Source organism: Tamandua tetradactyla, chromosome 6 (assembly GCF_023851605.1).
Source record: "Tamandua tetradactyla isolate mTamTet1 chromosome 6, mTamTet1.pri, whole genome shotgun sequence".
In the NCBI taxonomy this organism is placed as follows: Eukaryota; Metazoa; Chordata; class Mammalia; order Pilosa; family Myrmecophagidae; genus Tamandua; species Tamandua tetradactyla.
This window is the reverse complement of record NC_135332.1, coordinates 5,313,842-5,340,061: the sequence shown is the minus strand read 5'-3', so window position 1 is coordinate 5,340,061 and position 26,220 is coordinate 5,313,842. Positions and strand designations below refer to the sequence as shown.

General features: G+C 38.1%; 1 long non-coding RNA gene, 2 other non-coding genes and 2 pseudogenes across 4 annotated transcripts; 2 read left to right on the top strand and 3 right to left on the bottom strand.

Annotated features, from left to right (window-relative positions):
• Positions 1-929: 929 nt before the first annotated feature.
• Positions 930-25,901, top strand: LOC143687017 (uncharacterized). 2 transcript variants are annotated; one of them, XR_013177355.1, is made up of 3 exons: positions 930-1,618; positions 2,004-2,083; positions 25,690-25,901. It is a non-coding gene; the product is annotated as an uncharacterized LOC143687017 (long non-coding RNA). The 2 variants fall into 2 exon arrangements; XR_013177356.1 differs by having other exon boundaries at positions 930-1,804.
• LOC143689303 (small nucleolar RNA SNORA76) lies at positions 942-1,073 on the bottom strand. The gene has a single exon (XR_013178745.1). It is a non-coding gene; the product is annotated as a small nucleolar RNA SNORA76 (small nucleolar RNA).
• LOC143689280 (small nucleolar RNA SNORD104) lies at positions 1,257-1,327 on the bottom strand. The gene has a single exon (XR_013178724.1). It is a non-coding gene; the product is annotated as a small nucleolar RNA SNORD104 (small nucleolar RNA).
• On the top strand, positions 17,807-18,797 carry LOC143685780 (myeloid leukemia factor 1 pseudogene; annotated as a pseudogene).
• On the bottom strand, positions 23,456-23,968 carry LOC143685779 (enolase-phosphatase E1 pseudogene; annotated as a pseudogene).
• Positions 25,902-26,220: the final 319 nt, after the last annotated feature.

The window sequence follows — 26,220 nt, the reverse complement described above, 5'->3', positions numbered from 1 at the left end:
TAGGCCGATTTGCCTGTCAGGGTCCATACATCTTGTTTACTGGTTTACTTGTGCAATAACTAAAAGCAGAGGACTAGATGCACTACCGTGTAGATTACACGACTGTACTGTTGCACTTACTCAAATGGTCTGTGGGATCGCTTGCATTGTTTCACAAAGTAAATATCTCATGCCAAATACTAGGTAAACATCTAATTTATTTCTACTGAAAACTGCTTAAGTATCAGGGACAGAAGCGCCAAGTGGACCTCATCTGCCAGCAGCTTTCACTTATTGCACTTTGGACTAACCCTGTTCTGAGGAATCCTCACCAACTCCTTTAATTGGTGCAGACGCTATTAAGTCCTGTTAATCCTGGCCCTTTGACACGCTCAGCCTTGCACTCAATGCACATTTTACTTGAGCCTTGCTGTAAAAAGTTGATTATAGGGTTATCTTGCCGGCTTTGTGCCCAACCATATCTAAAACCTAATTCACCTTTACAAGCGTCTCACTTCTGTGAACCTTTTAGGCTCACGAAGCTTTAGTCGCATCCCTGACAGTAGTAAAGCACTGTGCCGTATATTTTCCGTTAACAGGTAGGTGAGCTAGGTGCACCTCACAGCTCACGACGGAAGCCAATATGCCAAGCAGACCATGGCCCTTAAACTGCTCCAGGGCAAAGCCAGAGCTCCCTCCACAATCCCTGCAGACATCCCACTTCATCTAACTGAACCTGCACGGCGTACTTCCCTCACCTAAGGGTCGGCTGGGGCCTCACGGCGAAGCACAGCGCACTGCCAAGATAGTCGAGGAAGAGGAACGTTCACGGGGCACGCACACGGGATACACCCCATGTAGCAACCACCACCCTTGTCCTACCAGACGTTCCAGCCTCGGGTTTAAAGGCTGAGGCCTTCTTACACCCTCCCCGCAGCTTCGCCCTCCCACAGCCTGGGCGGCCCTGTAGCTCGCGGTTAAAGGCGCCGCCCGTGGCGAGCGGGCGGCACCAGTTATGCGCAAGCGCGTGCTCTGGCGCTGCAGCTTAACCCCCGGCGCCACGCGCAGGCGCGGCGGGGGCTCAAAGGCAGCGCGTCGCCGACAAAAAAACACACCAGCGTTACATACGAGCCGTTTTATTAGAGGACTGCTGGGGGATCCAAAAAGTGGGGACAAATGGCCCGACGTCGGTAAATGGAGGGACCTGCAAGGACAACAAAGAGAGTGAGCGGACATTTGTCCGCCGGCCAGTTCCCTCCCCGCCGCCCCGCCGGCCGGCCTCAGACTCCAGTTCGCATCACCCGCTTCAGCAGTCTAACACGTGCTTTAATTAGGACGTCATCATGGCAGGCCGCCCGCCTCCCACCCCAGACTCGGACGCGGGACCCACGACGGCGAGAACAAGACCTCACCTCCGCGCCTCGCAGCTGCCAAAAGGCCAGTGGGCGCCCGCTGCGCCTATTTATCGAAGAGGATGGGGGGCGGACTTTACGGCTATTAACCAATAGCAAGTCAAATTTCGGACCACATGTCAGCACGGTAGCCTGGTGATTGGTCGTGCTCGCCTAGTCCTCCAGGGTGTAGAGTGTTCTCCTGTTCACCATAGAGATAGAAGCCAAGGGAAAAGACGCGGAGACAGGTTTGAGGATCGCGCAGCCGTCAGTAGTTAGTTTACACATCTGCAGTGCCAGCTTCTGAGTACTGTACGCAAAACAAACAGTCCAGCAGACTTTTGTAAACTGTCTTTACAACAGAAGACAGTTAACTCCTAATTTGGCTGAGGTACTCTGTGCCAGTAGCTAGACGAGTTGCTGAGGATGTAAAGGTGAACAAAACTGCCCCTGCCTCAGAAGTAACCTGTTGTGGTAAAAAGTGTGCTTTAAAAGCAGACAGAACGGTAACATCCTGACTTCGTGATGAAATCTTATTAGATTTTGCGCACTTAACCTTTCTAAGCCCCAATGAAGGTCGCATGCCTGACAGTACCAAGTAAGAACTGTGCCTGTGGTAATTTTCCTAAATAGGTCGCAGGCTGGACTCTGGGCCAGCCCTGTCCTGATGCACTATGAGGAGCCAGAGTCCTGGATTCCCCTCCATACTGAAAGTAGGTTGTTGCATGCAGCTGCCCGTCTGACCTGGACAGACATTGAAGGTCATCAGACAGGGGGGAGGGCGGGGTTGAATGTACAGATAGTATCGTAAACAAAGCTTTAAAAATCCCCTCCCCTTGAAAATGAAGTCATTGCCCTCCCCCCTGCGTGGGACATGCCATCCAGGGGTGAAAGTCTCCCTGGTGGTGTGGAAGGTGACTCCTGACCCTGGCACCTTAGATCAACAATTCAATCCTGACAGAAAGGGAGAAGAGTGTAACAAATAAGGTATCAGTGGCTGAGAGACTTCAAATAGAGTTGAGAAGCTACTCTTGGAGGTCATTGTTAAGCAAGCTTCAATTAGACATTGCTACTATCATAACTTGCCAAACCCCAATCAAAACCATTCCAACCAATCTTAAAGAATATTTTAGGGGGCGGGCCACGGTGGCTCAGCAGGCAAGAACGCTTGCCTGTCATGCCAGAGGACCCCGGTTCGATTCCCGGTGCCTGCCCATGTATTAAAAAAAAAACATTTAGGGCACTATATAAGATTCTACAAAGGTTCCATGCACTAGGGTAACTTTCCAGAAACCTACAACCTCCAGATGGGTCCCTGGACCAGATAAGTCCTGTAATGCAGAGGGGCCAGCCCTTCCGGAACTCAGCTAGTTCCATCCCCCTATCCCATGTTATCGACAGCTGCTTCCAACATGAAAAAGTTAGAATCAGCATAGCCTAAATACCCCTAAAGAGTGAGAGAAAGAGCAAAGGTGATGGTGGAGTTATACAGAGAAGGTAGGGTTTAACAAATGAGTATGAGTGCTGCATCACTAAATTGATATTTCTTTTTGTCTTCAGTACCTTAGGGCAGCTGGAGGTGAAAACCTAAAATTTTGGCATTGTAACCCATACCAAACTCTGAAATCTGTTCTACAACTAGTTGTTGCAATGTACTTTGAAATTTATTGCTTCTTTAAAAAGTATATGTTATTTTTCACCAAAAAAAGAAAAAGAGAGAAGGAAGAGTATAATAGAGAAAATAGAATCTAACAAATGAATATGACTGCTGAATCAATATATTGATATTTGCTTTGGTCTCTGCTTTGGAGCAGCTAGAAGAAAAAAATGGAAAATCGTGGAACTGTAACCCATACTAAACTTTAAAATCTGTTGTATAACTACTTGTTAAAATATACTTGGAAATTTATTGCTTTTTTGTATATGTGTTATTTTTCACCAAAAAAAAAAACACTAAAAAAAATTTCCCACCCTTGATCACTGTGATAGTAGAGTCTAGACCCCTGTTGTCACAAGCCCCTGGAAACTCTGTTCTCACACCCTTGTCCTAAACCCTCATAAACCTTTGCACTCCCCACCCCTTTTGCACAATGCTGAGCTTCATTTTCCATGGCTGCCACGGTGAAAAGTCTTCTCCTGTCCATAAGTCCAGGTAAAATTCACATCTTCTCATTTAAGCACCAGCCAATTAAATCAGACATTGATTGCAGCAAAAAAAAAAAAAAAAAAGAAAGAAAGAAAGAAAGAAAAATTCACATCTAACTCCAGGCCTGACGTGTCCTTTGGTCTTCCAGCTGCCCTGGCCCAAGCTCTGCAAGAGCTTGATTGGAGCACTCACCAACACTTTAATTGAGGTAAATGCTATTGTCTGCGATCTAAATGTAAAGAACTGAGTCTCAGAGTTGAGAATTGAGGGGGCAGTCCTGCTCCTGAGCTGGAGCTCATACATTTAATCACTTTATAATCCTGTTATAAAGCTGTCAGGATTAAATTAATTAATATGTCAGTTGCCTGGCACATTCTAAATAGTAAACAAATATTTGTATGTTTGTTGTTTAATTGTGGTAATGCTTGTATAATATAAAATTTGCTATTTTCACCCTTTTGAAGTGTACAATTCAGTGGCATTAATTGCATTTACAATATTGTGCCATTATGACTACCATCCATTAACAAAACATTTTCATCACTCAAAACAGAAATTCTGTGTCCATTAACTCCCTATCCTCTCTCCTTCTGAACCCATGTTTATATCTAATCTTTCTATGAGTTTGCCTATTCTAGATATTTCATATAAGTGGAATCATACAATATTTGTCCTTTTTTGTCTGGCTTATTTCACTTAAACAAAACGCTTTCAAGGTGCATCCATGTTATAACATATATCAGAACTTCATTATTGTTTATGGCTGAATAATATTCATTGCATATACCATATTTTGTTCATTCATTCTTCTGTCCAGGAATACATGGGTTATTTCCACCTACTGGCTATTGTGGGTATTGTGGCTATGAACATTGGTGTACAAGAATCTGTTTGACTCCCTGCTTTCAGTTTTTTTGCGCGTTTACCTGCAAGTGGGATAGCTGGGTCAAACAGTAATTCTATTCTTGACTTTTTGAGTGGTCACCAAATTGTTTCTCACAACAGCTACATTATTTTGCATTCCCACCAACTATAGGGTTCCTATTTCTCCACATTCTCTACAACACTTGTTCTTTTATTTATTTATTTTTTTTAATTATTTTTTTATTTTTTATTTTTTTATTTTTTTTTTGTTCTTTTATTTTAATAACAGTCATTCCAGTGGGTGTGAAGTGGTATCTCATTGTGGTTTTGATTTGCATTACCCTGATGGCTAATGATGTTGAGCATCTTTTCATGGGCTTATCAGCCACTTGTGTATCTTTGGAGGAACGTCTATCCAAGCCCTTTTCCAAATTTTCAATTGAGTTTGTCTTTTTGTTGTTGAGTTGTAGTAGTTCTTTATATATTCTGGTTAGTAAGTCCCTATCAGATATATGATTTCCAAATATTTCCTCTCATTCTGTAGGCTAAGTTTTCACTTCTTTGATAATGTCTTTTGAGGTACAAGCATTTTTTATTTTGATGAAGTCCATTTTATCTATTTTTTCTTTTGTTGCTTGCACTGTTGGTATCCTAAGAACCCATTGCCTAATGCAAGGTCCTGAAGATTTTCCCCTATATTTGGGGGGAAAATTTCATCACAGATTATTTAGCAATAATTCTTTAATAACTTTTCCATTTCCTACCACTGTTATTTTCCAGTTCAGAGTTTCTACTTCTTCAAAGTTGTTGTGTATTCTAGCTCTTATAATTTTGAAATTATTCTACATAATAATTATACATTTTTTCTAATATTATATATTTTATTTGCATATTCTAAAACTCTAAGTTTGTATATTTTCAGTTCTCTACTGTTTACCCGATTAGATTTGCCTTTGTTTCAAAATACTATCTTTCAGTTCTGCCAATTTTATGTTTTTAAAATTTTTATTGTATTTGACTTTTGTCTTTATTTCCTTGAATACTTTTCCTTTCCCCCCTTAACTTATTTATTGTTTTTGTTTTTTGTAATAATTTACTGTTTTTTTGTAATAATGAAAGTATTTCAGACTATAAATTAATCATTGAATAAGGCTCTGATTTTCATCATTTAATTAAATTTTAAAATTTCTCTTTGATCCAAAATAATAATTACATGGGCAAGAGTTTTAGATTATCTAGATGATTATTTATTTGTATAGCTGTTTAAACTTTTGTTGTTAACATCTATATTTATTATTATTGAGTTATAATTTCTATATCAGGAAATATATTACCAGTTTCTTTGTAGCTTAGAATATGATACATTTTTGTCAATTTTTCCATAGATTCTTAAAATGGAGATATTTTCACTATCATGTACAAATCTTTTTTCTTTTTATTTATTAATTTAAAAAAATTAACAAACCTAATAAAACATTAAGATATATAATAAGTAATTCACAATACATCACTTAGTTGCATATTCATAATTTCTTAGAACATTTGCATTAATTCAGAAAAAGAAATAAAAAGACAATAGAAAAAGAAATAAAACGAAAACAGAAAAGAAAAAAAAGGTTATACCTACCATACCCCTTACCCCTCCCTTTCATTGATCACTAGCATTTCAAACTAAATTTATTTTAGCATTTGTTCCCCCTATTATTTATTTTTATTCCATATATTCTACTCATTTGTTGACAAGGTAGATAAAAGGAGCATCAGACACAAGGTTTTCACGATGACACAGTCACATTGTGAAAGCTATATCATTATACAATCATCCTCAAGAAACATGGTTACTGGAACACAGCTCTACATTTTCAGGCAGTTCCCTCCAGCCTCTCCATTACTTCTTGAATAACAAGGTGATATCTACTTAATGCATAAGAATAACCTCCAGGATTACCTCTCCACTCTGTTTGGAATCTCTCAGCCATTGACACTTTGTCTCATTTCACTCTTCACCCTTTTGGTCCAGAAGGTTTTCTCAATCCCTTGATGCTAAGTCTCAGCTCATTCTAGGGTTTTTCTCAATCCCTAGATGCTGAGTCTCAGCTCATTCTAGGATTTCTGTCCCACGTTGCCAGGAAGGTCCACACTCCTGGGAGTCATGTCCATGTAGACAGGGGGAGGTTAGTGAGATTGCTTGTTGTGTTATCTGGAGAGAGAGGCCACATCTGAGCAACAAAAGAGGCTCTCTTGGGGGTGACTCTTAGGCCTAATTTTAAGTAGGCTTGACCTGTCCTTTGTGTGGTTAAGTTTCATTTGAACAAACCCCAAGACTGGGGGCTCAGCCTATAGCTTTGGTTCTCCACACTGGTTGTGAGAATATCAAGAATTCAACTTGGGGAAGTTGAATTTCTCCCTATTCTCACCATTCCCGAAGGGGGCTTTGTAAATACTTTTCCACTCACTGATCAAATCACTCTGGGATTCATCGGGGCATCACTCTGGACAAACCAACAAAATCACATGTCCTACCTGAGATTCCAAGTACTTATGGTGTTCAATCAAATTATCTACATAAATTATATTAGGAAATGCACTAGTCAAAATATAAATTTTTTACCAAATAAACATTTTTTGCTTTAGTCTCACACATAAGGTGATGTTTTAAAATATTAATTACCATCTGTTTTCAGCACCCTGCAATAATGACATCCCTTTGTTCTTCCTCATGCAAAAACATTTTTAAAATTTGTACATTTAGTCACTATTATTATACACTCTAGGCATTCCTAGATTGTACCATCTCAATCTTTAATGTCTATCTTTCTGATTTCATTTATGCCCCCAGCCCTCCTCCCTCTATCATTCTCACATGCAGCTTCATTCAGTGTTTTAACATAATTGTATTACAGTTAGGTAGTATTGTGCTGTCCATTTCTGAGTTTTTGTATCCAGTCCTGTTGCACAGTCTGTATCCCTTCAGCTCCAATTACCCAATATCTTACCCTATTTCTATCTCCTGATGGTCTCTATTTCATGTACAAATCTTGATATTGAATATTCATTAATTTAGCCTTTATTTTGGCTGTAATTATGTTCAAATTTCTAGTCAGTGTATTATGTACTTGATTGAGAATGTTTGTCCTATCATTGATCGACAGTGATGTGTTAAAATTTTGTTTCAATTATTTTCTTTTATTATTCATTTTTCCCCTGTTAATTCTATTTTGTTTGTTTGTTTGTTTTTGGCATGGGCAGGCTCCGGGAGTCGAACCCGGATCTCCAGCATGGCAGGCAGGAATTCTGCCACTGCGCCACCATCACACCGCCCTTTTCTTTTTTAAAAAAAAATACTTTTATTGACGTTTTCACACACATACATTCTATACATGGTGTAGAATCAGTGGCACACAATATCATCACATAGTTGTGCATTCATCACCATGATCATTTTAGAACATTTGCATCACTATGGAAAAAGAAATAAAAAGGAAAAAGAAAAAAGTCAGACAAACCATACCCTTTACCCTGCCCTCTCATTGACCACTAGTATTTCCATCTACCCAGTTTATTTTACCCTTTGTCCTGCCTTTTATGTGTTGATTTTTTTATTCATTGTTTTTTACTCATCTGTCCATACTCTGGATAGAAGGAGCATCAGACACAAGGTTTTCACAATCACATAATTCCGTGGTAAAAATTGTATTATTATATAATCATCTTCAAGAATCAAGGCTACTGGAACACAGCTCGATGGTTTCAGGCACTTCCCTCCAGCCACTCCAATACACCATAAACTAAAAAGGATACCTATAGAATGCATAAGAATAACCTCCAGGATAACCTGTTTGCTCTGTTTGAAATCTCTCAGTGACTGAAAGTTTATTTTGTCTCATTTCTCTCTTCCCCCTTTTGGTCAAGAAGGCTTTCTCAATCCTTTGATGCTGGGTGCTGGCTCATCCTGGGAATTCTGTTGCCAAAGTAATTTATGCTTATGGAAGTCATGTCCCACGTAGGTGAGGAGGGCAGTGAGTTCATCTGCTGAGTTGGCTTAGAGAGAGAGGTCACATCTGAGCAACAAATGAGGTTCTCTGGGGTGACTCTTAGGTATAATTTTAAGTAGGCTTAGCCTATTCTTTGCAGGAATAAATTTCATAGGGGCAAACTCCAAGATTGAGGGCTTGACCTATTGATCTGGCTTTCTCCACTGCTTGTGAGAATATTAGAAATTCTCCAAATGGGGAAGTTGAATATTTCCTCATTTCTCCCCAGTCCCTCAAGGGGATTTTGTAAATACTTCTTTATTCACTGCCCAAATTACTCTAGGATATATCTGGGGCATCACCCTAACCTAGACAAAGCAACAAAATCTCACGCCCTATTCAAGATTCCATGTACTTACAGTGTTCAACTAAACTGACCATACAAGATAAATTAAGGAATGCACTACCCAAAATATAAATTTTACACCAAATAAACAGCTCTCCCTTTGGTCTCCATTGAAGTTGAAGTTTTAAAATATGGGTGATATCATCCTTTACTCTGCATTCTGATTTACCTTAGTCCTGCCCATATCAGCTTCATTCATATCTGAACTTGAAGTCAGATCCCTTTTTCAACTTTTTAAATGGTTCCTGTATGGGGTACTGATGACTCTCATAGCTTCAGAGCTCTAAATCTGAGTCTCAGGTGTCACATAATACCCCAAGTTTCTGGGAATGAGCAGGTTATATACAAACAGCTCAGTATCTCAGAATTTAGAAAAAACAGTTACAACTCCTGAATATATGTGACTGCTATAAGAGCTTACAATCTAGGACCCTTTACAATGAGCCCCAACCTGATAATCTATGTTCTCGACTTCAGTTCACTGAGCTTTTATATTATAGTTAAAGTCCATATGATTGAGGCATGATAATATTTGTCTTTTTGTTCCTGACATTTCATTCAACACACAGTCCTCAAGGTTCATTCACCTAGTTGCATGCTTCACAACTTCGTTCATTTTTGCAGTTCCTCAGTAGTCCGTTGTATGTAAACACCATAGTTCCCCCTTCCATTCCTCAGTCATTGTATCCTTAGGCCACCTCCATTCATTGGTGCCATAGACACCAGTGTGCAAATGTCCATTCGTGTCCCCACACTCAGTTCCTCCAGGTATACACTGAGCAACGGGGGTTGCAGGATCAAATGGCAACCCCACCCCTAACCTCCTGTGGAACCACCACACTGCCCTCCTTTATTATTTCTAATGAAAACTTTTTTGAAGCTGTGCTATTCAGCTTGTAAAAGTATATGGCTGATAATATTTTCATCATGAAGATTTATGTATATATTAATATTAAAAATATGAAATGACTAACTTATTAGGTTTTCGTCTTGATAAGTTTCGTCTTGATAAGTTTCATAACTTATCTTACCTCAGTACTGGGACTCATGCTCTTTTTGTTTGTGTTTGCCTCTATAACTTTGCCCATCCCTATACTATTAACCTTTCTGTGTTGTTTTCAGCATGTCCTTTGTATGTAGCCCATGGCTGGATTATAGTTTTTAGCCCAATGTAAAAATATTTGCCTTTTAATAATCCAATTACAATTGTTATTATTGCATGCCTCCCTATACAAAACAGTACATATATTTGTGGTTTAGAGATTAAGTTGAACTCATATATCCCCCACCTAGTTTAAGAAAAATAACATTCTCCTTTCCCTCACTCACAGAGAAAACCGCTGTCCTGAATTTTGTCATGTTCTTTCTCTTCTTCAAAGTTTTGCACCATATATTTGTATATTATTTATTTTGTCTTGATTTTGAGCTTTATAACAACAGATGTACTGCATTACTCTTCTGTGACTTGCTTTTTTGTTGCTTAATATTGTTGGTGACATTCACTCATGTATGTAGAAGTAATACATCAGTTTCCTGTGTGACATTCAGTGTACACTTATACTGCAGTTTTCACATCTTTTCTCTTTATGTTAGATTGTTGTAGTAGCTTCCAGTCCTTACTGTTACAAACAATGCTGGTCCAGATATTTCTGTGTGTATGCAAGGGATCCTTCAGGGGGGGAATACTACATACCCAATTGCTGGGGGCAGGATAGGCACATTTTCACTTTCTAGGAAATAGCAAGTTATTTTCCAAAGTGTATACTCTAATTTGCACCCCCATATTAGCCTAAACCCCTCCCAATTCTTGATATTGTCTGACTTATAAAATATTTGCTGAAATGGTATTTCATGTTTAAATTTTAAAAGGACTTAATATATATTTTTTATGATTAGCAATCAATCGTTGGCCATTATGTTTTCTCTTCTGTATTTGCTTTTTATTAACCATCAACTTTGTATATGATAAGATGCATCCATTTTAAGCATCCGTTTCCCTGGGTTCTTACGAATACATACACTTGTATAACCTCAGCCACAATCAAGATACAGCATATCTTCCCCCCACCCTTACCCCTCACCGATCACCAGCATTTCATTCTAAATTTATTTTAACATTTGTTCCCCCTATTATTCATCCTTATTCCATATGTTTTACTCATCTGTTGATAAGGTAGATAAAAGGAGCATCAGACACAAGGTTTTCACAATCACACAGTCACATTGTGAAAGCTATATCATTATACAATCATCTTCAAGAAACTTGGCTACTGGAACACAGCTCCACATTTTCAGGCAGTTCCCTCCAGCCTCTCCACTACATCTTGACTAACAAGGTGATATCTATTTAATGCGTAAGAATAACCTCCTGGATAACCCCTTGACTCTGTTTGTAATCTCTCAGCCATTGACACTTTATTTTGTCTCATTTCACTCTTCCCCCTTTTGGTCAAGAAGTTTTTCTCAATCCCCTGACGCTGAGTCTCAGCTCATTCTAGGGGTTTTCTCAATCCCTTGATGCCAAGTCTCAGTTCATTCTAGATTTTCTGTCCCACGTTGCCAGGAAGGTCCACACCCCTGGGAGTCATGTCCCATGTAGACAGGGGGAAGGTGGTGAGTTTGCTTGTGTTGGCTGGAGAGAGAGGCCACATCTGAGCCACAAAAGAGGTTCTCTTGGGGGTGACTCTTAGGCTTAATATTAAGTAGGCTTGACCCTTTGTGGGGTTAAGTTTCATATGAACAAACCCCAAGATTGGGGGCTCAGCCTATAGCTTTCATTGTCTGCACTGCCTGTGAGAATATCAAGAATTCAACTTGGGGGAGTTGAATTTTCCCCCTTGCACACCATTCCCCAAAGGGAACTTTGCAAATACTTTTTTATTCACTGTTCAAATCACTCTGGGATTCATCGGGGCATCACTCTGGACAAACCAACAAAATCTCATGTCCTACTCAAGGTTCCATGTACTTATGGTGTTCAGTTAAGAAGATATAGCATATTTTTGCCACCCCCAAAAAACTTCTCTCATGCCCCTTTGCAGAGAACCCTCCTCCCCTCCCGTTGGCAACCACTCGTCTGACTTCTAGCATTACAGATTGGTTCTGCCTGTTGTAGATAGTCTTGTATATATTCTTTTGTGTCTGGCTTCTTGCGCTCAAACTAATGTCTTCAGAATCATGCATTATACTGTCTTTATCAGTAATTCCTTCCTTTTATTGCCAAGTACTATTTCATTGTATAGATAGGCCACCTAATTTTGCTTTTAATTTACCGTTCTAGTTTGCTAGCTGCCGAAATGCAATATACCAGAAACAGAATGGCTTTTAAAAAGGGGAATTTAATAAATTGCTAGTTTACAGTTCTAAGGCCGAGAAAATGTCCGAATTAAATCTATAGAAATGTTCAATCTAAGGCATCCAGGGAAAGATACCTTGGTTCAAAAAGGCCGATGAAGTTCAGGGTTTACTCTCTCAAGTGAGAAGGCACATGGTGAACACAGTTCATCATCTGCTAGCTTCCTCTCCTGGCTTCTAGTTTCATGAAGCTCCCTGGGAGGCATTTTCCTTTTTCATCTCCAAAGGTCGCTGCCTGGTGGACTCTGCTTCTCGTGGCTATCGTTCTGCTCTGCTCTCTCTGAATCTCTTTCATTCTCTAAAATGTTTCCTCTTTTATAGGACTTCAGAAACTAATCAAGACCCACCCAAATGGGTGGAGACATATCATCGCCTAATCCAGCGTAACAACCACTCTCGATTATATCACATCTCCAAGGAGATGATCTAATTACTGTTTCAAACATACAATGCTGAATAGGGATTAGAAGAAACAGCTGCCTTTATAAAATGGGATTAGGATTAAAACATGTTTTTTCTAGGGGACACACATCCTTTCAAACCAGCACATTTGCTTTTTTTTTTTATGCTGTACAAAAGATTACTTTTTTTCATATGCTTATTGATGCCATTAGTATATCTCTTTTGTAAAGTGTCTGTTCCGCTCTTTTGTTCATTTAAAAAATTGTTTTCTTATTCTCGACTTGTAAGAATTCTTTATATCTAGATGTAAATCCTTTCTGATATATATGTGCTGTGAATATTTTCTCCCAGTCTGTGATTTGTCTTTTAATTTTCTTGACAATTTCTTTCAAAGAGGAGACATTTTTCATTTTGATGAAGTTCAATTTATCAATAGTTTTCATTTGTGGATACTGCTTTTGGTGTCAGATCTAAGAAATCACTGTTTAACACGAGATTCTTCACTAGTGTTTTCTTCTAGAAGTTTTATAGTGTTTACTCTTACATTGAGATATGTAATCTATTTCTAGTTAATTCTTTTTTGTATAGTGTGAGGTAAGGGTTAGGATCACTTTTTTGCATATGAATATTTAGTTCTTCTAGCACCATTTATTGAAGAATGTGCTTTCCCTGTTGAGTTGCTTTGTCACCCTTGATAAAAAATCACTTGACAGTATGTGTGTGGGTTTACTTCTGGACTCTATTTAGTCACATGATATATTTGTCTACCCTTATGCCAACACCATACTTTGGATTACTGTAGCTTTTATAATAATTCTTAAGATCAAGTAGTATAGCCTCTAACTTTGTTCGTTCTCAAAATTCATCTATTTTATGCCCTTTATATTTCCAAGTAAATTTTAAGTCAATTTCTGCCCTAAAGTCAACTGGAATTTTGACTGAGATTCTGTTACTCTATAGATCAATTTGAGAAGGCTTGCCATCTTAACTATATTAAATCTTCCATCTAACAAACATGGTATATTTCTTCATTTATTTAGGTCTTAGTAATTTCCCTTGGCAATGTCTTGTGGTTTTCAGTGTTATGCTCGTTCATGAAATTTATCCCAAAGTATTTCATTTCCAATACTATTATGAATGACATTATTTTTTAATTTAAATTTCCAAGTGTTCATTGCTAGCATATAAAAATGCAATTAATTTTTGTAAATTGACTTTGTATTCTGCAACTTGCTAAATTCACCTATTACTTCTAGTAGCTATTTGTAGGTTCATCTGGATTTTTCTATGTACATTGTTTATTTCCAGTATGTATGTCTTTCATTTCTTTTTCTTGCCATATTGCACTCTAACACAAGGTTGAACAGAAGTGTTGAGAGCAAACTTCATAGTGTTTCTGATTTTAAGTAGAAAGCATTTACTCTTTCATTTTTTAATATGATTTACTGTAGACTTTTCCTAGATGCCCTTTATGAGATTGAGGAAGTATCCTTCCATTCCTAGTTTGCAGATAGTTTTTTACCAAGAGTAGGTGTTGAATTTTGTCAAATGCTTTTATAGCCTCATCTGAATTAATCATATAATTTTTCTCCTTTGTTCTGCCAATTTTTGAATTGTATTGATGGATTTTCCAGCATTAAACGAACCTTGCATTCCTGGGATAAACTCCACTTAGTCATGATGCATTACATTTTTATGTATTGCTGGATTCAATTATCTAATAATTTTAAAAGGACATTGGCCTATAGTTTTCTTTTCTTGCAATGCCTTTAATTATCATTGGCAACAGGGTTATGCCATCCTCATAAAATGAGTTGGAAATTTTTCCTCTTTTTCTATATTCTACAAAGGTATGTTTAAGATTGTTATTCTTTCTTCCTTAAATGTTTAATAGATTCACCAATTTACCATCTGTGTCTGGAGTTTTCTCTGTGGGAAGGTCTTAAATTATGAATTCAATTTCTTTAATTGATACAGGGTCATTCAGGTTTTATATTTCTTCTTGCATCAGTTTTAACAATTTATATCTTTTAAGGAATTCATCCATGTTATGTAAGTTGTTGAATTTTTTTGCAAAATGTTGTTTATAAAATTCCCTTATTTTTCTTTTAATGTCTGAAGGATCTCTAATGATGTTCCCTTTTTCATTCCTGATATTGGTAGTTTTTGTGTCTTTTTCCTTTGAACAGTGTAGCTAGAAATTAATCCATTTTTAGTTTCACTGATATTCTTTGTTTTCTAAAAAATCGATTTCTACTTTTACCTTCATTATTTCCCTCCTTTCACTTGAGTTAAATTTTAGCTCCTCTTCTGGTTTCTTATAATGGAAGCTTAGATCATTAATTTGAATCTTTCTTTTCTAATATGAATTTCTAGGGACTGCTTTGGATGCATCCCACTGATTTTTTTTTTAATTTTTAAGTTTTTTTAAAAATATTACAAGAAAGAAACACAAACATTCTTAACATATGATCATTCCATTCTACATATATAATCAGTAATTGACAATATCATCACATAGTTGCATATTCATCACCATGATCATTTCTTAGAGCATTTGCATCAATTCCGAAAAAGAAATAGAAAGACAACAGAAAAATAAAACGAAAACAGAAAAAAAATTATATATACCGTACCCCTTATCCCTTCCTTTCATTGATCACTAGCATTTCAGACCAAATTTATTTTAACATTTGTTCCCCCTGTTATTTATTTTTATTCCATATGTTCTACTCGTCTGTTAACAATGTAGATAAATGGAGCATCAGACACAAGGTTTTCACAATCACAAGTCACATTGCTAAAGCTATATCATTATTCAATCATCATCAAGAAACATGGCAACTGGAACACAGCTCTACATTTTCAGGCAGTTCCCTCCAGCCTCTCCATTACATCTTGACTAACAAGGTGATATCTATTTAATGTGTAAGAATAACCTCCAGGATAACCTCTCTACTCTGTTTGGAATCTCTCAGCCATTGACACTTAGTCTCATTTCACTCTTCCCCTTTTTGGTTGAGAAGGTTTTCTCAATCCCTTGATGCTGAGTCTCAGCTCATTCTAGGATTTCTGTCCCACGTTGCCAGGAAGGTCCGCACCCCTGGGAGTAATGTCCCACGTAGACAGGGGGAGGGTGGTGGTAAGTTTGCTTGTTGTGTTGGCTGGAGAGAGAGGCCACATCTGAGCAACAAAAGAGGTTCTCTTGGGCATCCCACAGATTTTGATATGTTGTGCTTTCATGATCATTTGGTTCAAAATATTTTTTAATTTCCCTTGTTTCTTCTTTTACCCAGGATTATTTATACATTTGATGTTTTTATTTCCAAATAATAATTTTCCAGATTTTTTTGGTTATTGCTCTAATTTAATTAAATTATTTAATTTAAATTAATAATTAAATTAAATATTTAAATTAAATTAATAATTTAATTAAATTATTTGATTGAATTAAATTCTGTTGTGACCACACAATACCCTGTATGATTTTAGCCTCTTTACATTTATTGAGTGTATTAGTTATTTATTGTTACATAACAAATTAACCCAAAACCTGGTGACTTAAAACACCAAACACTTATTAATTCATAGATTCTGTGAGTAGGGAATTAGGGAGTGACATAGTTGGGTGGTTGTGGCCCAGTTGCAACCAAAATGTGGACCAGGTCTGTAGTTACTTGGATGCATCCCACAGATTTTTTTTTTTAATTTTTAATTTTTAAAAAAAAATTACAAGAAAGAAACACATTCTTAACATATGATCATTCCGTTCTATATATATAATCAGTAATTCACAATATCATCACATAGTTGCATATTCATCACCATGATCATTTCTTAGAACATTTGCATCAATTCCGAAAAAGAAATAGAAAGACAACAGAAAATTAAAACGAAAACAGAAAAAAAAAATTATATATACCATACCCCTTATCCCTCCCTTTCATTGATTACTAGCGTCGCTGGGACTGAAGGATCCACTTCCAACTGTGCTCAGAAGCTGCTGGCAAGAAGCCTCGTTCCTCTTTGATTCTTAGCTGAGGCCTCAATTCTTCTCCAAGTAGGCCTCTCCGCAGTGCTGCAGGGGAGCTGGATGTCCCCAGAGTGAGCCTTGAGAGACAGAGACAGAGAGTATGCAAGACCAAGTCAGAAGCTGCAAGGTCTTTTATAATTTAATCTCAGAAGGGGCATAACAGTGCTTCCCACTTTCTACAGACCAACCCTGGTACAAACGTGAAAGGGAACTCAACAAGGGCGTCGATCCCAGGAGGCAGGGATTCTGGGGTGCCATCTTGGAGGTTGATTGCCACACGGAGACTTATTTTTTGCCCAATTTATGTCCTCTCTTACATTTGAAAAGAATGTGTATCCTGCTATCGTTGGGCATAGTGTTCTAAGACTGTCAGTGGACAGAGGTATTCAGTCTCCTATACCAGTGGTTCTCAATCTGGGACAGTTTTGCTACCTAGGGCACATTTAGTAACTTCTGTAGACATTTTTCGTTCTCACAACTGGGCAGGGAAGTACTGGCTGCTAATGGTTAGAGACCAGGGATATTGCTGAGTATCTACAATGCACAGAACAGCCTCCATAACAAAGAATTATCTGACACAAAATGTCAGTAGTGCAACGTTTGGAAGAGCTTGTCTTTTAACTTTGGGTGGTTTCTGTCTACATGTCCAATCAGTAAATGATAGGTATGTTGAACTCTCCTGGGCTGTGACCAGGCTTCACCCGGCCCTTGGCGGGCTGGGCTCCAGGCCGGCCCCAAGCGGGCAAGACTTGCCCAGGCAGCCAGGCTCTTTATCTGGTTTGGGGCGGCATGGTTTGCTTTGTTTTGTATTGTTTTTTCCCCTGAGGAAGCAGAGGCACTTTCCTTGTGGCCGGAGGCTTGGGGAAGGGGGTGGCAAGAGCTGTGGCTGGAAAAAGAAGCAAGAGATCCCAGAATGCGGGGCCAATGTGCGTTCTAGAAGGTTCTGTGTGGCGGCCCTTGGCTCCCTGCGCCCTGGTCGTCCTTGGTGACATAACCAGCGAGCTTATTTTTAGAATTCCTTTTGCTCCCTAACCCCCTTACATCCCAGCCGATGTCGCTGGAACCCACCCGAGCTCTTTGAATGACGATTCACCTCCATGTGGGCATTGCTTAAAATGAAATTTAAAAATCCCGGCAGAGTCCCCGAGCCCTCGGAAGGCTAGAATCGAAATTATTAATTTGCATGTGCGATCAGTTATGTCTTTATGAAATCAAAGTGTGTTTAGCTGCCAGGGAGACGGCCCCGAGTTGATTTTGATAATCTTCGGCTGAATGGACTCGCTCCGTTCCAGTAAGCCACTGACAAAAGGCTGGACCGTGGCTGAAAGCCCTGCCAGGGCGCGTCTGCCCCGCCATTGTTCACGGGCTGCTGATAAAAGGGCTGGGACCATCTCTGATGGTAGAGAAAGAGCTCGTAATCGTAGAGGACATGATGATGGTGAAAATTCCTTGACTCGTGCAGATGTCAACCCTTTTCAGGCAATGGACCAAATGATGTTAAATATGCGAAACAGTATGCAGGAATTACAAAGAAACTTTGGTCAGCTTTCAATGGATCCAAATGGACATTCATTTTGTTCTTCCTCAGTTATGACCTATTCCAAAGTAGGTGATGAGCCACCAAAAGTTTTCCAGGCCTCAACTCAAACCCGTACAGCTCCTGGAGGAATAAAGGAAACCAGGAGAGCATTGAGAGATTCTGACTGTGGACTTGAAAAAATGGCTGTTGGTCATCATATCCATGACTGAGCTCATGTCATTAAAAAGTCAAAGAACAACAGGACTGGAGATGAAGAGGTCAATCAAAAGTTCATCATATGAATGAAAGTGATGCTCATGCTTTTGATGATGAATGGCAACATGAGATTTTGAAGTACAGACCAGGGGGATGAGGGCACAATCTAGAAAACACTAGGATGCGTGTGTTGGTCATGAAAATTCAGGATCCCGTGAAATTAAAAGAAGGGAGAGACCTCACCTAAGTCCAGCTAGTGAAAGTAGAAGAAGATCCAACGTTTTTGTGGACAAACTCAACATCAAAGGATCGCCTGTCAAAAGCAGCAAAAAAATAAATCAGCATGCATTTGATTTGTTTAGTTTGGGTTGTTTGAACAGAGAAAGTGATGGTGCTGGGTTAATACACATAAGACCAATATCTTGTTTTTAAATCACTACTGTACTTTGCAACTTTCTTTGCTTATCTGAATGTTCTTGGAAGTGCTAGCTTTGTATTGTCCCTACTGCAGGAATAAATCTTTGATTTTCAATAATGTGAATAAATTGTTCTTCTGTAAAAAAAAAAAAAAAAAACATCCTGAACCGGGGGTTTAGTCTTGTTCCCCTTTTGGTTGTGTCTGTTTTTGCTTCATCCGTTTTCAGTCCTCTTAACCTTTCACCTCTGTTTGAATTATGTGCTTTTAATAAATGGACCTTTTTTAAAAAAAATTTCTATTGATGCAACAATGTACAAGCACATACATTCTTAACATATAAACATTCCATACATGATGTACAATCAATGGCTCACAATATCATCCCATAGTTGTATATTCATCACCATGAAGAATATTTGCATCACTCCAGAAAAAGAAATAAAAAGAAAAAAGAAAAAACTCATACATACAACACCCCTTACCCATCCCACTCATTGACGACTAGTATTTCCATCTATCCAATACATATATTTTTTTATTTTAACATTTGATCCCCCTATTGTTTATTTATTTTTAATCCATATGTTTTACTCATCTGTCCGTACCGTAGATAAAAGAAGCATCAGACACAAGGTTTTCACAATCACACAGTCACATTGTGAAAACTATATCATTACACAATCATCTTCTAGAAACATGGCTACTGGAACACAGCTCTACAGTTTCAGGCATTCCCTCTAGCCTAATACACCTTAATCTAAAATATAATGCATAAGAATAACCTCCAGGATAACCTCTCACCTCTGTTTGAAATCTCTCAGCCACTGATAACTTCATATTGTCTCATTTCTCTCTTCCCCCTTTCAGTAGAGAAGGCTTTCTCGGTCCCTTGATGCTGAGTCTCAGCTCATTCTAGGATTTCTGTTCCACATTGTCAGGGAGGTTTACAACCCTGGTAGTCACGTCCAATGTAGAGAGGGAGAGGGTGGTGAGTTTGCTTGCCGTGTTGGCTGAGAGAGGGAGGCCACATCTGAGCAACAAAAGAGGTTCTCTGAGGGTGACTCTTAGGCCTAATTTTAAGTAAGCTTAGTCTATCCTTTGCAGAAATAAGTTTCATAGGAACAAACCCCAAGATTGAGGGCTATTGATTTGGTTGTCCCCACTGCTTGCGAGAATATCAGGAGTTCTCCAAATGGAGAAGTTGAATTTTCCCCCTTTCTTGCCATTCTCCCAAGGGGACTTTGCACATACTTTTAAATTCACTGTTCAAATTACTCTGGGATTTGTTGGGGCATCCCTCTGAACAAACCTACAAAATCTCATGCCCTATTCAAGGTTCCATGTACTTATGGTGTTCAATTAAACTGCCCATATAAGTTATATTAGGAAATGCACTAGTCAAAATATAAATTTTGTACCAAATATACATTTTTTTGCTTTAGTCTCACACATAAGTTAAAGTTTTAAAATATGAATGATCATCTATTTTCAACACCCTGCAATATTAACTTTCCTTTGTTCTTCCCCACGCAAAAACATTTTTTAATTTGTACATTTAGCCACTATCATTGTACACTGTGTAAGCATTCCTAGATTATACCATCTCAGTCTTTATGGTCTGTCCTTCCTTCTGGTTTCATTTGTGCTGCCAGCCCTCCTCCCTCTATCATTCTCACATTCAGCTTCATTTGGTGTACTAACATTATTATGCTACAATTACGAAGTATTGTGCTATCCATTTTTGAATTTTTTGGGGGTGGGTGGATGGTCTGGGAATTGAACCTGGGTCTCTCACATGGAAGGCAGACATTCTCACTGAACTATCCGTGCACCTATATTTCTAAATTTTTACAATCAGTCCTGTTGAATAATTTGTATCCCTTCAGCTCCAATTACCTGATATCTACCCTATTTTTATCTCCTGATGTCCTCTGTTCTTAACTGAAATTCTCTAAGTTCATTCATTAATGTTAGTTCATATCAGTGAGACCATACAGTATTTGTTCTTTTGTTTCTGGCTAATCTCACTCAGCATAATGTCCTCAAGGTCCATCCATGCTGTTACATGCTTCATGACTTTATTCTGTCTTACAGCTAAGTAATATTCCATCATATGTATATGTCACAGCTTGTTTAGCCACTCGTCTGTTGATGGACATTTGGGCTGTTTCCATCTCTTTGCAATTATAAATAATGATACTATAAACTTTGGTGTGCAAATATCCGTTTGTGTCCTTTGAGTACATACCTGGCAATGGTACTGCTGGATCATATGGCAATTCTATACTTAGCTTCCTGAGGAACTGCCAAACTGCCTTCCCACCAACAGTGGATAAGTGTGCCTCTTTCTCCACATCCTCTCCAGCACTTGTTGTTTTCTGTTTTATTGATAATGGCCATTCTGGTGGGTGTGAGATGATATTTCATTGTGATTTTGATTTGCACTCCCTAATAGCCAGGGAAGGTGAGCATCTTTTCATGTGCCTTTTAGCCATTTGTATTTCCTCTTCTGAGAAGTGTCTGTTCATGTCTTCTGCCCATTTTGTAATTGGGTTGTTTGTCTTTTTGTTGTTGAGTTGAACAATCTCTTTATATATCCTGGACACTAGACTCTTATCTGATATATTGTTTCTAGATATTGACTACCATTGTGTAGGCTGTCTTTTTACTTTCTCGAGAAAGTTCTTTGATGCCTCAACAAAGTTCTTTGATGCACAAACGTGTTAAATTTTGAGGAGTTCCCATTTATCTATTTCTTTCTTCAATGCTTGTGCTCTGGGTGTAAGATTTAGGAAACCTCCTATTATAAGATTTATAAGATATTTCCCTACATTTTCTTCTTCTAAAAGTTTTATGGTCTTAGATCTAATGTTTAGGTCTTTGAACCATTTTTTTTTCTATTCAACATAACAACACACAAACACAAACATTCTTACCATATGATCATTTCATTCTTGATCAATAACTCATGTCATCACATAGTTGTTTATTCATCATCATGATCATTTCTTAGAACATTCACATCTTTTTTCCATTTTGAGTTAATTTTTGTACAGAGTGTGAGATATGGGTCCTCTTTCATTCTTTTGCATGTGGATATCCAGTTCTCTAAGCACCATTTATTGAAGAGACAGTTTGTCCCAGGTGAATTGGCTTAACTGCCTTATCAAAGATCAATTTTCCATAGATGAGAGGGTCTATATCTGAACCTCTTTTCGATTCCATTGGTTAGTATATTTATCTTTATGTCAGTGCCATGCTGTTTTGACCACTGTACCTTCGTAATATGCCTTAAAGTCAGATAGTGTGAAAACTCCGACTTCATTTTTCTTTCTCAGGATATTTTTAGCTATTCGGGACACCCTGCCCTTATAAATGAACCTTTTAATCATTATGAAATGTCCCTTTTTAGCTTTGGAAATATTTCTTGTTTTAAAGTCCATTTGTCCACTAAGAATATAGCATTTCCATCCTTTTAGCCTATCTGTGTTTTTATATTTGAAATATAATGTAATGCTTGTAGACAGCATGTAATTGAGTTTTTTGTTTTTTGTTGATGAACATTTGGTTCGTTTCTACATTTCAGCTATTATGAACAATGCTGCTAAAAACATCTGTATATAAGTTTTTGTGTGGACATATGTTTTCATTTCTCTTGGTTAATTGCTTTTTTTAATTCTTATTTTTTATTCTCTCTTCAGTCAAAATTTTTCTTTTGCTTATGGCAGTTTGTGATATAGTTCAGGGAACTACATAAAACTGAGTAAAGAAAATGTTTTTATTAATACAACATGAAATTGACATGATGTCCTTTTGGAATTGAACAAGGATAAGCAATGCTTTTACATTTCTCCCATCCTTTTCAGAGGAAAATACTACATGTTAGAGCTCTTACTTTATAGACTGATTTTAGTAAAACCATTTTTTTTTAATTAGATGGCAATTAACATACATCTTCAAACTGTGCTAAGTAGTTAGAAAGGGAACTATACAATCTCTAATGATAACAACTGACAGGATTAGGACTGCTTTGTTAAACATTAACAAATGTTAATTTCTCTTTTAGCTGTTATATCAGTGCACCTTTTCACTGGTAAGGCAATAGCTTGCTGTGGGTATCAGGATAAATAGCAAGTATCCTCTTAAGTAACAGATACTTGGTCGATCAAGATTTAAGGGGATTTTCGTTCCCAATTTTGCTGTTTTTTGGAGTAGAAGCAAATACCTTTGTCCTGTGGACACAGAGAGGCAAATATTGTGAAATACAGCTGTTGTAATCTTCAGACAACTAAATCAACAATGAAATGGGGCCATGAATTATTTTTAGAACATTAAATATCTTTGAATTTTTTAAGTAACAAGGCTTCTGAGTAACCTCTCAAAAATTAGCTCTCTGTTTTGGTACATGACCTGATAAATCTAACACATTTGATCTGTATTGTTGATCTGTGTTTTAGTAATTTCTTCTATATCCTACGCTTTGACTTTAATGAGGGCTAGAGCTGTGTTTCAAACAATTTCTACATATAATACATTTTAAAATAAGCTTTCATTTCACTGAATTGAGGTTTCTGTGTTTTGTTTTGTTTTCACTTACGTACCTGTGGAAGGTATTTGAGCATACACAGACATAATGTGTGTCTATATATATATATATTTTTTAATGTTTTTAAGTTTTGTTTACTGTTAGAATAAAACTAGACTATTGGGACAACTCTGTGAACAACAAGTGTAAACAGTGAGAAACCCTTTTCTAAGTTGATGAGGGCAGGTAGAATTCACTGAAGGATGTGATTGCAGTAAGTCTTTTCATCAACTGTTAATTCTGTGCTGCCAGGTCTGACCACTACAGCTCCAGGCACGCTGGTTTCCTGGGCAGCACTGGCCTCTGAGTAACACATGTCGGAAGCAGGATGGTGTTGGTTGAGCACCCAATGCTTTCTGCAATCTCTCGGTAACTCTCACACTCCACTTTGTATCCAATCTTGGTATCAAACTGATCATCAGCAAGCTCCAGAAGACGTCCCTCTGTAGAATGCCCAAATACTAGTTTCTGTGTCTCTCCACTCCCTGAAGAATAGATATATACCTTCATTCCAGCCTCTCTCCATTTTTTGACTGCTGGAACTACATCTCCAAAGGACTCTGCTTTCATGTGTCCAGCTGTCATGCTGGCCTCCACATGTGGTCCTGCAGCTGCTTCCATGCCGTGGTCTTTGGGTCCCGCAACACCTGCCAGCATGTTCTCTACCACAGCTTGGCTCATCTGTTGTAGGTCATCCACCCGCTTCCAGAAACTGCAGGGATCAGAACAGCCCCATCCAGGAATCCTCTTCAGCCTGTTTCCTCAAAAGATTGACATCCTGCTGGCACTCCTCTTCTTCCTAATGTGTCTGCAGATACTCTTTAACATTTTCTTTGATGTAAGGGAATAAAATGTCTGGGAGGGCTACCATGGGTTAATTGTTCTTTAAATGGAAAGGTTCTCTTGTTTTTTTCTTTGTACTTTACAGGCTGGGTTTTGTTTTGTTTTGTTTTATCTTTTGAAGTAATTTGCAATTATGTGACCTTTTAAATTTTCAGAATGCCTTTTAAAAAACACCTTTATTGCGAAATATAACATATTTACAAAAAAGCGATAAATTTTAAAGTCCATTTTAACAAGTAGTTATAGAACAAATTTCAAAGTATAGGATGGGTTATAGCTCCACAATTTCAGGTATTTCCTACTAGCTGCTTTAAGACACTGGAGACTAAAAAGAAATATCAATATAATGATTCATTTGTTAAATCTTATCTTCTCTGTTACAACTCCTCCTTCTCCTTTGATCCTTCTCCCAATCTTTGTGGATATTTGAACAATGACCATTCTAACTTCTTCCTGTTGAAAAGGGATGTCAATATTATGGGGTAAGAGGATGCAACTGGTTGATGCTCTTGGAGAGATGGTAACTCTGAGTTTCAGGGCTTATCTGGCCTAGGAACCATCTGGAGATATTAGGTTTCTTTATTTTTCTAGGAAAAATAAACTTAGTGAGTGAAACTTTTATAGAGTCTCAGATAGAGTCCTGGGTATTCTTTAGGGTTTACAGGAGTACTGTTGGTTGGGGCTTGGCATACGTGGTAATCAGCAATCTCGAGCTGAAGCTTACATAAGAGTAACCTCCAGAATAGACTCTTGACTATCTTTGAAATCTCCTAGCCACCGATACCTTATTTTGTTACATTTATTTTCCCCCTTTTGGTCAAATAGGCATTGTCAATCCCACTACCTGGCCCAGGATTATCCCTGGGAGTCATGTCCTCCCACATTGCCAGGGAGACTTACACCCGTGGGCATCATGTCCCATATAGGGGGAAGGGTAATGATTTTCCTTGCAGAGTTGGGTTTAAGGAGAGAGAGGCCACATCTGAGCAAGAAAAGAGGTTCTCTGAAAGTAACTCTTAGGCATAATTATAGGCAGGCTTAGCTTCTCCATTACAGATACAAGTTTCATAAGAGCAAGGCTCAAGATCAAGGGCTTGGCCTATTAATTTTGGCCTATTAATTTAGGAGTCCCTAATGTTTGAGAGAATATCAGGGATTTCCCAGGTGGGAAAATTAAATAGTTCCATATTTTTTTCTCCAGTTCTTCAAGGGTCTTTGCCAATACTTTTTAATTATGTGCCCAAAATACTCTGGAATTTATCCATATTACATTAAGCTATACAGAATTGCAAGACCTTGGCTCCCAACTCCAGGCTCCATGTGTTTAGGTTGCTTAACTGAACTGGCCAGACAGGTTAAGTTTAGATTGTGTACTAAAGAATGCTTAGGTTTTGAACAAAATAAACCTCTCTTTCTTTGATCTCATACGGTAGGTGAAATTCTAAAATACAGACAATATCATCCTTTACTCTGTATCCTGATTTATCTTAGTCTGAACCAGATCACCTTCATTCTTATCTCTAATTGAAGCCTGATCTCTTTTTCAACTTCTTTAACAGGTGCTCTGTGTGGGAATGCTGACTTTCAGAGCTGAACAGTTGCTGTATGTAAGAATGCTGACCTTCAGAGCTGCAGAACTCCTACTCTGAGTCTTAGGTGTCTCACATGTACCCAAAGTTCCCAGAAAATACCAGTTTATACACATATAGTACAGCATCTCAGAATTTAGAAATAACACTTAAAACTCAGAATAAATGTGGCAGCTATAAGAGCTTACAGTCTAGAGCTCAATTTTTTAAATAAATATTTTCTAAAAGAGACTATACAATATTTGTCCCTTTGTTTCTGGCTTATTTTGCTCAACATAATATCCTCATGGCTCATTTACCTCATTGCATGCCTCATGACTTCATTCTTCTCTGTAGCTGCACAATACTCCATCGTAGGTATATACCACAGTTAGCCCTTTAAACCCTTCGGCCACCCCCATCCGTTGGGTGTCATGAGTAATGTCACCATAAACATCAGTGTGCAAATGGCTATCTGAGTCCCTGCTTTCAGTTCTTTTCAATATATTCCCTGTAATGGGA